The 13659-nt window shown below is 40.6% G+C and overlaps 1 non-coding gene across 1 annotated transcript; it reads left to right on the plus strand.

The window, feature by feature from the left end:
- Positions 1-13233: 13233 nt before the first annotated feature.
- Positions 13234-13341, plus strand: LOC130964822 (small nucleolar RNA R71). The gene has a single exon (XR_009080893.1). It is a non-coding gene; the product is annotated as a small nucleolar RNA R71 (small nucleolar RNA).
- Positions 13342-13659: the final 318 nt, after the last annotated feature.

Consider the following 13659-nt stretch of genomic DNA (forward strand, 5'->3'; position numbering starts at 1 on the left):
TTACCCCCAAAAAGCGTATAAAATATCCGCTCATCATTCGTGCAGCTTCCAATCTGCGCTGTCGCGTCATGCACGCGAGCGCGTCATGGTAATTCCTTCTATTTCGCGCGGTCGCGTGAGCCATGCGACCGCGTGACTTCTCGCTGGTCATCTCCTCAATTCCTTGTGTTCCTTCCATTTTTGCATGCTTCCTTTTCATTCCTTACGCCATTCCTGCCCTATGAAGCCTGAAACACTTAACATATAGATCACGGCATCGAATGGTACGAAGGAAGATAAAAATATACAACTAAAAGGTCCTTAGGAAGCAAGTTGTTAATCCTAGGATATTTTTAGGAAGGAATTATAAATACATGCAAATCATATGAATAAGTGGGTGAAAAGCTTGATAAAACCACTCAATAAAACACAATATAAACCATAAAATAGTGGTTTATCAGTCTTCTTTAGGTTGATGATCATGTGGAGTCACAAAAATAGCTGCAACATTAAAGCAAGAATAAAAAACAGCATAAAAAAATAGAACTCCCTAGAGGACGAGCTTACTGGCATTTAAACGCTAGTAAGGATAGCAAAATAGGCGTTTAACGCACAGTCTGGCAGTATTCTGGGTGTTAAACACCAGAAATGGCAGCCAGACTGGCGTTTAACACCAGAAAAGGATGTCTGGTGTCTAGCTGGCGTTAAACGCCAGTAAGGGTAGCAGAATGGGCGTTTAACGCCCAGTCTGGCAGCATTCTGGGCCTTAAACGCCAGAACTGGCAGCCAAACTGGCGTTTAACGGGAGAAAGGGGCATCAGCCTGGCATTTAATGCCAAAAATGCCACACAGAGGGCGTTTAAACACCAGAAAGGTACAGAGATGAGAAATCCTTGACACTTCAGGATCTGTGGACCCCACAGGATCCCTACCTACCCCAACTCACTCTCATTCCTCTTCACACCTTTCCATAACACTCTTCTCCAAACACCATTCACCTATCAAATCCTACCCTCTTCCCCATAATCTCTTCACCACTCACATCCATCCACTATTTCCCATCATACAACTCACCTACCCCCACCCACTCAAATTCAAACCATTTCCTTCCCAAACCCAACCCTTATCACACGGATTTCCTCTCCCCCTTACCCTATAAATACCCCTTCTTACTCCTTGGTGTGGTATTTTACAACCCACAAACTAATCGGCAAGTGCACCGGGTCGTACCAAGTAATACCTTACGTGAGTAAGGGTCGATCCCACGAGGATTGATGGATTAAGCAACAATAGTGTTTGATAGGCTTAGTTAGAGAAACAAAAAATAGTGTTTGGAAGTTCAAAAGCATTAACAGTAAATTTGGAATATTAAAGACAGGCAGATAAATAAGTTGGGAATAAAATATTGAGAAAGCAGTTAAGGTTTCAGAGTTATCTATTTTTTCCGGATTTACTTTTCTTACTAACTATTTTAATTATGTAGGATTTAATTTATGGCAAACTGTATGTGACTAGACCCTAATTCCTTAGACCTTCATAGTCTCCTCTAAAATTCATTAATTGCCAATTCCTTGGTCAATTAATTCCAATTAGAGGGTGATAATCAATTTCTAGTTTATATGCCACAAAAACTCTAATTACCTAAGAAATAAAAGGATTATATGTCACGTATCCTGTTAAATTCAAATAATTAAAATTTAGGAGAGTGTGTTTTCAAGCTGTTGTTCAAGTATAGAGCTTTTCCAAGTTATACAAGAACACAAATAGAAAAAGGGTCATACTTTCGTTCCACCCAAATTCATAAAATAAAGAGCGAAAACAATTCTTAAATTATAAATCCATGCATAAATTAAAATAGAGAAAGCAATAAAATCAATCCATACAAATAGACATAGCTCCTAATCTTAACAGTGGAGGTTTAGTTGCTCATGGAATGTGAAATGTAAATTTGTATAGAATTCCCTAATGGAATCCCCCTTATGGAACCTCCTAATGGAAGAGAAGTCTCTCCTTTTTATAACTAGTCCTAATTAATTTAAAATCTAATATCTAAAATTAAGATAATATCTTTTCCTATTTTCAAATTCAAATTTGAATTTAAATCAGAATTAATTAACTACTCCACGTCTTGTAACGTGGGGACCACTTGGCTTTACTGGATCTGCGCCTAACTTGGGTGATAAAATGGGGCCCAGAAATCACACCCTAGCATTTTCTGCTTTCTCTGCACGTAGCGCACGTCATGTGTACGCGTCGATGGTCTTTTATGCGAGTCACGCGGACACGTTGGTCACGTGTACGCGTCCCTGAGCAAATCTTCAAATCACGAGTACGCGTCAGTCACGCGCACGTGTCAGGCACGCATGCGCGTCGCTCCTCGCAACCATCTCCTTTGATTCCTGTGCTGCAGAAACTCCATCAAATCCAGCCGAATGCTACCTAAAATAAACAGTATTGCACAAAACTCAAAATAGCATCCATAGTGTCTAAAATATAATTAATTCTTGATTAAACTCAACAAAATCCATGCAAATTCACTAGGAAAAGATAGGAAAGATGCTCACGCATCACTCCTTCATTTTCACACATCACAAACACTCCCAACCCCCCTTGGCCAAACCACTCCTACACCTCCATCTCCTCCATTTCTTCTTCTTCTCCTCCTTTCTTTCTTCTTTTGCTCGAGGACGAGCAAACCTTTTAAGTTTGGTGTGGGATAAAGCGTTGCTTTTTGTTTTTTATAACCATTAATAGCACCTAAGACCAGAGAAACCTCTAGAAAGAGGAAAGAGAAGGCAATTGCTTCCACCTCCGAGTCATGTGAGATGGAGATATTCATCTCAAAGGTCCATCAAGACCACTTCTATGAAGTTGTGGCCAAGAAAAAGGTGATCTCCGAGGTCCCCTTCAAGCTTAAAAAGAGTGAATATCCAGAGATCCGACAAGAGATTCAAAGAAGAGGTTGGGAAGCTCTCACCAACCCTATCCAACAAGTCAAAATCTTAAAGGTTCAAGAGTTCTATGATAATGCATGGATCACTAAGAACCATGATCAAAGTGTCAACCTGAACCCAAAGAATTGGCTCACAGTGGTTCGGGAGAAATACTTGGATTTCAGTCCAAAAACCATGAGGTTGGCATTCAACTTGCCAATGATGCAAGGAGATCTTCATCCTTTCACAAGAAGGGTCAACTTTGATCAAAGGTTGGACCAAGTCCTCATGGACATCTGTGTGGAAGGAGCCCAATGGAAGAGAGACTCCAAAGACAAGCCGGTTCAACTGATAAGGCTTGACCTCAAACCCATGGCTAGAGGATGGTTAGAGTTCATCCAACGCTCTGTCAGTCCCACTAGCAACCGGTCCAAAGTAACTGTGGATCGGGCTATCATGATCCATAGTATCATGATTGGAGAGGAAGTAGAAGTTCATGAGATCATACCTCTAGAACTATACAAGGTGGCTGACAAGCCTTCCACTTTGGCAAGGTTAGCCTTTCCTCATCTCATCTGTCACCTATGCAATTCAGCCAGAATTATCATAGAGGAAGACATCATCATTGAAGAGGACCAGCCCATCACTAAAAGAGGATGGAGCAAACAAGAGAGCCCACTCATGGACCTCAACAAGAGCATAAGGAAGTCCCTCATCAAGAAATCCCTAAGATGCCTCAAGGGATGCATTTCCCTCCATACAACTATTGGGAGCAACTCAACACCTCTTTAGGAGATTTAACTTCCAACATGGAACAACTAAGGATGGAGCATCAAGAGCACTCCATTATCCTCCATGAAATTAGAGAGGACTAAAGAGCCATGAGGGAGGAACAACAAAGGAAAGGAAGAGATATTGAAGAGCTTAAGCACTCCATAGGATCTTCAAGAGAAAAAACTAGCCGCCGTCACAAAGGTGGACCCGTTCTTTAATTTCCTTGTTCTTATTTTTCTGTTTTTTGTTTTTTTATGCTTTATGAGTTGACTATGTTTGTGTCTTTATTACATGATCATTAGTGTCTAGTGTCTATGTCTTAAAGCTATGAGTGTTCCATGAATCCTTCACCTTTCTTAAAAGAAAAATGTTTCTATTTGCAAAAGAACAAGAAGTACATGAATTTCAAATTCTATCTTGAATTTAGTTTAATTATTTTGATGTGGTGGCAATACTTTTTGTTTTCTAAATGAATTCTTGAACAGTGCATATTTTTGATAGTGAAGTTTATAAATATTAAAATTGTTGGCTCTTGAAAGAATAATGAAAAAAGAGAAATGTTATTGATAATCTGAAAAATCATAAAATTGATTCTTGAAGCAAGAAAAAGCAGTGAGGAACACAAAGCTTGCAAAAAAAAGGCAAAAAATAAAGAAAAAAAAGAAAGGAAAAAGAAAAATCAAGCAGAAAAAGCTAGTAACCCTTTAAACTAAAAGGAAAGGGTAAAAAGGATCCAAGGCTTTGAGCACTAATGGATAGGAGGGCCCAAAGGAATAAAATCATGGCCTAAGTGGCTAAATCAAGATGTCCCTAACCATGTGCTTGTGTCATGAAGGTCCAAGTGAAAAGCTTGAGACTAAGTGGTTAATGTCGTGATCCAAAGCAAAAAGAGTGTGCTTAAGAACTCTGGACACCTCTAACTGAGGACTCTAGAAAAGCTAAGTCACAATCTGAAAAGGTTCACCCAGTTATGTGTCTGTGGCATTTATGTATCCGGTGGTAATACTGGAAAACAAGATGCTTAGGATCACGGCCAAGACTCATAAGTAGCTGTGTTCAAGAATCAACATACTGAACTAGGAGAATCAATAACACTATCTGAATTCTGAGTTCCTATGGATGCCAATCATTCCAAACTTCAAAGGATAAAGTGAGATGCCAAAACTGTTTAAAAACAAAAAGCTACTAGTCCCGCTCATCTAATTGAAACTAAGCTTCATTCATGTTTTGGAATTTATTTTATATTCTCTTTTTTTATCCTAATTTGTTTTTAGTTGCTTGGGCACAAGCAACAATTTAAATTTGGTGTTGTGATGAGCAAATAATTTATACACTTTTTGGCATTATTTTTAGGTAGTTTTTAATATATTTTAGTTAATTTTTAATATATTTTTATTAGTTTTTATGCAAAAATCACATTTCTGGACTTTACTATGAGTTTGTATGTTTTTTTGTGATTTCAGGTATTTTCTGGCTAAAATTGAGGGACCTTAGCAAAAATCTGATTCAGAGGCTGAGAAAGGACTGCAGATGTTGTTGGATTCTGACCCTCCTGCACTCGAAGTGGATTTTCTGGAGCTAAAGAAACCCAATTGGCGCGCTCTTAATTCCGTTGGAAAGTAGACATCTTGGGCTTTCTAGAAATGTATAATAGTCTATACTTTTTTCGAGATTTGATGGTCCAAACTGGCATCCAAACGCCCACCAGAGACCCTTTTCTGCTGTAAAACGCCAGAACTGGCACCAGAACTGGAGTTAAACGCCCAAACTGGCATCCAAGCTGGCATTTAACTCCAAAGATGGCCTATGCACGTGAAATCTTCAAAGCTCAGCCCAAGCACACACCAAGTGGGCCCTGGAAGTGGATTTCTGCACTATCTGCACTTAGTTACTCATTTTCTGTAAACCTAGTTTACTAGTTTAGTATAAATAGCACTTTCTACTATTGTATTAGAGGTCTTTTTTATCTGGGGAATATCTTTTGATCATATTTAGATCTTTGGATCACTCTTGGGAGGCTGGCCATTCGGCCATGCCTAGACCTTCTTCTCTTATGTATTTTCTATGGTGGAGTTTCTACACCTCATAGATTAAGGTGAGGAGCTCTGCTATTCCTCATGAATTAATGCAAGTACTATTGTTTTTCTTTCAATTCACGCCTACTTCTTCTCCAAGATATACTCTCATACTTAATTCAGTTAAGTCAGAATGAAGGGGGTAACCCGTCACAATCACCCACTATCTTCGTTACTCGCTTAACCAAGATCCGCGTGCCTGACAACCACAAAATGGTCTACATGATGTTCAACGTAGTCATTGGACGACAGTCGGAGTATATTCTCTTGGGTCTCTGATCCACAGATTCGTATCGCCTCTCCTGACAAAGAGCATCCGAATTCGTGATTAGAACCTTTGTGGTATAGGCTAGAACCAATAGACAGTATTTTTGAGATCCGGAAAGTATAAACCTTGTCTGTGGTATTCCAAGTAGGATCTGGGAAGGGATGACTGTGACGAGCTTCAAACTCACGACTGTCAGGCACAGTGACAGTGTGCAAAAGGTTCAAGGGATCCTATTCCGACACAAGTGAGAACCGATAGATGATTAGCCATGCGGTAGCTATGCCTGGTATTTTTCATCTGAGACGAGAAATCTAACAGTTGATTAGCTGTACAGAAACCGTAGCTGGACCATTTTCACTAAGAGGATCATACAGCTTGCCATGGAAGGAAGGACGCAGGATTGGATGAAGACAATAGGAAAGCAGATGTTCAGAAGCAACAAAGCATCTCCAAACGCTTATCTGAAATTCCCGCCAATGAATTACATAAGTATCTCTATGTTATTTTCCGTTTTATATATCTTTTAATTATCAAATCCTCATAACCATTTGAATCCGCCTGACTGAGATTTACAAGATGACCATAGCTTGCTTCAAGCCGTCAATCTCCGTGGGATCGACCCTTACTCACGTAAGGTATTACTTGGACGACCCAGTGCACTTGCTGGTTAGTTGTGCGGACTTCTGAAAAGTGTGATCACAATTTTGTGCACCAGCGCTGGATGCCAGGAAGGGGGCAGGAAGCTGGCGTTGGATGCCAGTTTTGGGCCTTCTAATCCAAAGCAAAGTATAGACTATTATACATTGCTGGAAATATCTGGAAGTTAGCTTTCCACTTGTAGCTCCAGAAAAGCTCCTCCAAGCACAAGTAGGTCAGATTCGGACAGTATCTGCATTGCTTTCTCTGTCTCTGAATCAGACTTTTGTTTCAGCTCCTCAATTTCAGCCAGAAAATACCTGAAATTATACAAAAACACAAAAACACAAAAACTCATAGTAGAATCCAAAAATGTGAATTTAAGACTAAAACCTATAAAAACTTAATAAAAACTAAACAAAACATACTAAAAGCTATATGAAAATGATGCTAAAAAGTGTATAAAATATCCGCTGATCACTCCCATTTAGTGATTTCCAATGTCAGGTGTTGAAGCAGTTGAATTGTGCACCGTCTCAATTGCATCCCAATGGTTGTGCCTTTCTTTGTGCTTTTGAAGTTCTAATGGAATTTTTGGAAGAAATTCCATCAGTAGAGCTGTTTTTCTCTCTGTTTCAGGCGAAGGGTGTCTGGAAAGGTTTGGCATATTTAAGCTCTATAAATCGTCCTTTAAGAACTTCAAAGAAATGTATATTAAGGTGAGTAATTCGGTGGGTGACTTTTCATTCTATGTTGACGAGCATTTGGGAAAAAAATTTCTCTTTGGTGGTGTTTAGAACCTCAAAATATTCTGGGGCCTTGGTGCACGAAATTGTGATCATCAATGGCGCCATCAACATGGTACGCTCATTGCAATCTCAACTCTTCATCACAACTCCGCACAACTAACCAGCAAGTGCACTGGGTCGTCCAAGTAATAAACCTTACGCGAGTAAGGGTCGATCCCACGGAGATTGTTGGTATGAAGCAAGCTATGGTCATCTTGTAAATCTTAGTTAGGCAAACTCAAATGGATATGGTGATATACGAATAAAACATAAAGATAAAGATAGAGATACTTATGTAATTCATTGGTGGGAATTTCAGATAAGCGCATGAAGATGCTGTGTCCCTTCCGTCTCTCTGCTTTCCTACTGTCTTCATCCAATCCTTCTTACTCCTTTCCATGGCAAGCTTATGCAAGTGTTTCACCGTTGTCAGTGGCTACCTCCCATCCTCTCAGTGGAAATGTTCAACGCACCCTGTCACGGCACGGCAATCCATCTGTCGGTTCTCGATCAGGCCGGAATAGAATCCAGTGATTCTTTTGCGTCTGTCACTAACGCCCCGCCTTCAGGAGTTTGAAGCACGTCACAGTCATTCAATCAGTGAATCCTACTCAGAATACCACAGACAAGGTTAGACCTTCCGGATTTTCTTGAATGCCGCCATCAGTTCTAGCCTATACCACGAAGACTCTGATCTCACGGAATGGCTGGCTCGGTTGTCAGGCGAGCACTCGGTTGTCAGGCGATCAACCATGCATCGTGTATCAGGAATCCAAGAGATATTCACCCAATCTAAGGTAGAACGGAGGTGGTTGTCAGGCACACGTTCATAGGTGAGAATGATGATGAGTGTCACGGATCATCACATTCATCAAGTTGAAGAACAAGTGATATCTTAGAACAAGAACAAGCGGAATTGAATAGAAGAACAATAGTAATTGCATTAATACTTCGAGGTACAGCAGAGCTCCACACCTTAATCTATGGTGTGTAGAAACTCCACCGTTGAAAATACAAAAGAACAAGGTCTAGGCATGGCCGAATGGCCAGCCTCCCAAAGAGGGTTCAATCATAAAAACATGATCAAAAGATTCTAAGATTGAAAGATAAAAATACAATAGTAAAATGTCCTATTTATAGAGAACTAGTAGCTTAGGAATGAGTAAATGACATAAAAATCCACTTCCGGGCCCACTTGGTGTGTGCTTGGGCTGAGCAATGAAGCATTTTCGTGTAGAGACTCTTCTCGGAGTTAAACGCCAGCTTTTGTGCCAGTTTGGGCGTTTAACTCCCATTTTGGTGCCAGTTCCGGCGTTTAACGCTGGAATTTCTGAAGGTGACTTTGAACGCCGGTTTGGGCCATCAAATCTTGGGCAAAGTATGGACTATCATATATTGCTGGAAAGCCTAGGATGTCTACTTTCCAACGCCGTTGAGAGCGCGCCAATTGGGCTTCTGTAGCTCCAGAAAATTCACTTCGAGTGCAGGGAGGTCAGAATCCAACAGCATCTGCAGTCCTTTTCAGTCTCTGAATCAGATTTTTGCTCAGGTCCCTCAATTTCAGCCAGAAAATACCTGAAATCACAGAAAAACACACAAACTCATAGTAAAGTCCAGAAAAGTGAATTTTAACTAAAAACTAATAAAAATATACTAAAAACTAACTAAATCATACTAAAAACATACTAAAAACAATGCCAAAAAGCGTACAAATTATCCGCTCATCACAACACCAAACTTAAATTGTTGCTTGTCCCCAAGCAACTGAAAATCAAACAAGATAAAAAGAAGAGAATATACTATAGACTCCAAATTATCAATGAAACTTAGCTCCAAATTAGATGAGCGGGACTAGTAGCTTTTTGCCTCCGAACAGTTTTGGCATCTCACTTTATCCTTTGAAATTCAGAATGATTGGCTTCTTTAGGAACTCAGAATCCAGATAGTGTTATTGATTCTCCTAGTTAAGTATGATGATTCTTGAACACAGCTACTTATTGAGTCTTGGCCGTGGCCCAAAGCACTCTGTCTTCCAGTATTACCACCGGATACATACATGCCACAGACACATAATTGGGTGAACCTTTTCAGATTGTGACTCAGCTTTGCTAAAGTCCCCAATTAGAGGTGTCCAGGGTTCTTAAGCACACTCTTTTTGCCTTGGATCACAACTTTATTTCTTTCTTTTTCTTTTCTTTTTCTTTCTCCCCTTTTTTTCTTTTTCGTTTTTCTCCTTTTCTTTTTTTTTGTATTCACTGCTTTTTCTTGCTTCAAGAATCATTTTTATGATTTTTCAGATCCTTAGTAACATGTCTCCTTTTTCATCATTCTTTCAAGAGCCAACATTCATGAACCACAAATTCAAAAGACATATGCACTGTTCAAGCATACATTCAGAAAACAAAAAGTATTGCCACCACATCAAACTAATTAAGCTAGTTTTAAAGATGAATTCAAAATCCTGTACTTCTTGTTCTTTTGTGATTAAAACATTTTTCATTTAAGAAAGGTGATGGATTCATAGGACATTCATAACTTTAAGGCATAGACACTAAGACACTAATGATCATAAGACACAAACATGGACAAACATAAGCATAAAAATTCGAAAAACAAGAAAATAAAGAACAAGGAGATTAAAGAACGGGTCCACCTCAGTGATGGCGGCTTGTTCTTCCTCTTGAAGATCCTATGGAGTGCTTGAGCTCCTCTATATCTCTTCCTTGTCTTTGTTGCTCCTCTCTCATGATTCGTTGATCTTTCCTAATTTCATGGAGGAGGATGGAATGTTCTTGGTGCTCCACCCTTAGTTGTCCCATGTTGGAACTCAGTTCTCCTAGGGAGGTGTTTAATTTGCTCCCAGTAGTTTTGTGTAGGAAGGTGCATCCCTTGAGGCATCTCAGGGATTTCATGATGAGGAATTTCCTCATGCTTGCTCCATCCTTTTCTTAGTGATGGGCTTGAGGTCATGCCTTCTCAGTTGAACCAGCTTTCCTCTTGAATTTCTCTTCTATTGAGCGCCCTCTTCATAAATGTTTATGAGGACTTGGTCCAACCTTTAATCAAAGTTGACCCTTCTTCATGGCCAAAACTTCATAGAAGTGGTCTTGATGCACCCTTGAGATGAATCTCTCCATCTCCCATGACTCGGAGGTGAAAGCTTTTGCCTTCCCTTTCCTCTTTCTAGAGGTTTCTCCGGCCTTGGATGCCATAAATGGTTATGGAAAAACAAAAAGCAATGCTTTTACCACACCAAACTTAAAAGGTTTGCTCGTCCTCGAGCAAAAGAAGAAAGAAGAGAGTAGAAGAAGAAGAAATGAGGAAGAAGGGAATGGCTTTGTGTTCGGCCAAAGAGGGAGAAGTAGTGTTTAGGGTGTGTGAAAATGAAGGAGTGAAGATGGGTATATATAGGGGTGAAGAGAAGGGTAGGGTTCGGCCATTATGGGTGGGTTTGGGAGGGAAAGTTGTTTGAATTTGAATGGTAAGGTAGGTGGGGTTTTATGAAGGATGGATGTGAGTGGTGAAGAGAAAGATGGGAGTTGATAGGTGAAGGTTTTTTGGGGAAGAGGTGTTGAGGTGATTGGTGAATGGGTGAAGAAGAAAGAGCATGGTGGGGGTTGGTGGGGATCCTGTGGGGTTCACAGATCATGAGGTGTCAAGGAAAATTCATCCCTGCACCAAATGGCATGCAAAAATGCGTTTTGAGCCAATTCTAGCGTTAAACGCCGGGCTGGTGCCCATTTCTGGCGTTTAACGCCAGGTTCTTGCCCTTTTCTGGCGTTTAACGCCAGTCTGGTGCCCCTTTCTGGCGTTAAACGCCCAGAATGGTGCCAGACTGGGCGTTAAACGCCCACCTGCTAGCCTTACTGGCGTTTAAACGCCAGTAGGTTCTTCCTCCAGGGTGTGCTGTTTTTCTTCCTGTTTTTCATTCTGTTTTTGCTTTTTCAATTTGATGTTGTGACTTCTCATGATCATCAACCTACAAAATAAAATAAAATAACAAAGGATAATATGTAAAATATAACATTGGGTTGCCTCCCAACAAGCGCTTCTTTAATGTCAGTAGCTTGACAGAGGGCTCTCATGGAGCCTCACATTTTCTCAGAGCAATGTTGGAACCTCCCAACACCAAACTTAGAGTTTGAATGTGGGGGTTCAACACCAAACTTAGAGTTTGGTTGTGGCCTCCCAACACCAAACTTAGAGTTTGACTGTGGGGGCTCTGTTTGACTCTGATTTGAGAGAAGCTCTTCATGCTTCCTGTCCATGGTGACAGAGGGATATCCTTGAGCCTTAAACACAAAGGATTCTTCATTCACTTGAATGATCAGTTCACCTCCATCAACATCAATCACAGCCTTTGCTGTGGCAAGAAAGGGTCTGCCAAGGATGATGGATTCATCCATGCACTTCCCAGTCTCTAGGACTATGAAATCAGCAGGGATGTAATGGTCTTCAATCTTTACCAGAACATCCTCTACAAGTCCATAAGCTTGTTTTCTTGAATTGTCTGCCATCTCTAGTGAGATTCTTGCAGCTTGTACCTCAAAGATCCCTAGCTTCTCCATTACAGAGAGAGGCATGAGGTTTACACTTGACCCTAAGTCACACAGAGCCTTCTTGAAGGTCATGGTGCCTATGGTACAAGGTAGTGAAAACTTCCCAGGGTCTTGTCTCTTTTGAGGTAATTTCTGCCTAGACAAGTCATCCAGTTCTTTGGTGAGCAAAGGAGGTTCGTTCTCCCAAGTCTCATTTCCAAATAACTTGTCATTTAGCTTCATGATTGCTCCAAGGTATTTAGCAACTTGCTCTTCAGTGACATACTCATCCTCTTCAGAGGAGGAATACTCATCAGAGCTCATGAAAGGCAGAAGTAAGTCCAATGGAATCTCTATGGTCTCATTTTGAGCCTCAGATTCCCATGGTTCCTCATTGGGGAACTTATTGGAGGCTAGTGCACGCCCATTGAGGTCTTCCTCAGTGGCATTCACCTCTTCTCCTTCCTCTCCAAATTCGGCCATGTTGATGGCCTTGCACTCTCCTTTTGGATTTTCTTCTGTATTGCTTGGAAGAGTACTAGGAGGGAGTTCAGTAATCTTCTTGCTCAGCTGTCCCACTTGTGCCTCCAAATTTCTAATGGAGGACCTTGTTTCAGTCATGAAACTTTGAGTGGTTTTGATTAGATCAGAGACCATGGTTGCTAAGTCAGAGTGGTTCTGCTTAGAATTCTCTGTCTGTTGCTGAGAAGATGATGGAAAAGGCTTGCCATTGCTAAACCTGTTTCTTCCACCATTATTGTTGTTGAAACCCTGTTGAGGTCTCTGTTGATCCTTCCATGAGAAATTTGGATGATTTCTCCATGAAGAATTATAGGTGTTTCCATAGGGTTCTCCTAGGTAATTCACCTCTTCCATTGAAGGGTTCTCAGGATCATAAGCTTCTTCTTCAGATGAAGCATCCTTAGTATTGCTTGGTGCATTTTGCATTCCAGACAGACTTTGAGAAATCAAATTGACTTGTTGAGTTAATATCTTGTTCTGAGCCAGAATGGCATTCAGAGTATCAATCTCAAGAACTCCTTTCTTCTGATTAGTCCCATTGTTTACAGGATTCCTTTCAGAAGTGTACATGAATTGGTTATTTGCAACCATTTCAATCAGCTCTTGAGCTTCTGTAGGCGTCTTCTTCAGATGAAGAGATCCTCCAACAGAGCTATCCAAAGACATCTTGGACAGTTCAGAGAGACCATCATAGAAAATGCCTATGATGCTCCATTCAGAAAGCATGTCAGAAGGACATTTTCTGATCAATTGTTTGTATCTTTCCCAAGCTTCATAGAGGGATTCTCCATCCTTCTGTCTGAAGGTTTGGACTTCCACTCTAAGCTTACTCAATTTTTGAGGTGGAAAGAACTTTGCCAAGAAGGTATTGACTAGCTTTTCCCATGAGTCTAGGCTTTCTTTAGGTTGTGAGTCCAACCATGTCCTAGCTCTGTCTCTTACAGCAAAAGGGAATAGCATCAGTCTGTAGACCTCAGGGTCAACCCCATTAGTCTTGACAGTGTCACAGATTTGCAAGAATTCAGCTAAGAACTGATGAGGATCTTCCAATGGAAGTCCATGGAACTTGCAATTCTGTTGCATTAGAGAAACTAATTGAGGCTTAAGCTCAAAGTTGTTTGCTCCAATGGCAGGGATAGAGATGCT

This window comes from Arachis stenosperma, chromosome 2 (genome assembly GCF_014773155.1).
Source record: "Arachis stenosperma cultivar V10309 chromosome 2, arast.V10309.gnm1.PFL2, whole genome shotgun sequence".
NCBI lineage: Eukaryota > Viridiplantae > Streptophyta > Magnoliopsida > Fabales > Fabaceae > Arachis > Arachis stenosperma.